At 79.8% G+C, this 1,040-nt stretch overlaps 1 non-coding gene across 1 annotated transcript; it reads right to left on the bottom strand.

Moving 5' to 3' along the window:
* Positions 1-887: 887 nt before the first annotated feature.
* Positions 888-1,040, bottom strand: LOC135229166 (5.8S ribosomal RNA). The gene has a single exon (XR_010319931.1). It is a non-coding gene; the product is annotated as a 5.8S ribosomal RNA (ribosomal RNA).

The following is a 1,040-nucleotide window of genomic DNA, read 5'->3' as shown; positions in this document are numbered from 1 at the left end:
CGGGGACGGGAAGCGGGGCGGGGAGGGAGGGGCACGAGCCGGCGGCCCGCGGGGTCCTGCAGGGGGCGCCGGCGCGCCCGGTGGCGCCCCGGCGGCGCCCCCGCCAGGCCGGGCCTCGCCGGCGCGGCATGGAGGGGGGGAACGACCCAGGGGGGAGGCGCGCATCGGCGGGCGACACCGCGGCGTCCCGCGGGCCGCCCGCCGGGGCACCCGTGGCCTGGGGCGGAGCCCCGCCCCCCGCACGCGCCCGGCGGAGGCGTCCCGACAAGGCACGGGGGGTGGAAGGGGCCGCCGGGAGGCCGGCGGGCCCCGGACGCGCGGCGGACCGTGGGGAAGAGCGGCTCGGAGGAGACGGAGGCCGGCCGGGACGTCCCCCGCGGCCACCGCCGGGGGCAGGCGGCGGCCCGACGGGGGCGCCCCGGACGCGGACGCCGCTTCCCCTCCCCGTCGCCCCTCCCCGGCCCCCGCCGCGCGGCGCGGGACCGCCTTCCCCCGGCGAGCACACACCCCCCCCCGTCGCCAGGGTGACCCCGAGGCCGCGTGCGGCGCGAGGGAGGGCCCCCGAGCCACGACCCCGGCGCGAGCTCTCGCCTCGCTTCTCTCTCTTCTCTCTCGCGGGCGCGGCGGCCCCCGGCCCCCCTCCTCCTCCTCCGCCGCCGCGGAGGGAAGGGGGGCGGACGGGGGCACCACCGGGTCTGTCCTTAGGGGGTCGTAGGGAACCCGGCCGCCGCCCGCGCGCCTCCCGCCGCCCAGGCTTGGGCGCGGGCGTGCGGCGGGCCGGCCGGCCAGCCCCTGCGAGGAAGCCCCCAGCCGCGCACCCCCGGGGGAGGGAGGGCCGGCCAGACGCTGGCCGGCGGCAAACCCCGGGGGGGCGATTGATCGTCAAGCGACGCTCAGACAGGCGTAGCCCCGGGAGGAACCCGGGGCCGCAAGTGCGTTCGAAGTGTCGATGATCAATGTGTCCTGCAATTCACATTAATTCTCGCAGCTAGCTGCGTTCTTCATCGACGCACGAGCCGAGTGATCCACCGCTAAGAGTC

Source organism: Loxodonta africana, unplaced genomic scaffold (genome assembly GCF_030014295.1).
Source record: "Loxodonta africana isolate mLoxAfr1 unplaced genomic scaffold, mLoxAfr1.hap2 scaffold_101, whole genome shotgun sequence".
NCBI classification, from domain to species: Eukaryota; Metazoa; Chordata; class Mammalia; order Proboscidea; family Elephantidae; genus Loxodonta; species Loxodonta africana.
This window is presented reverse-complemented; position numbering and strand designations above follow the sequence as displayed.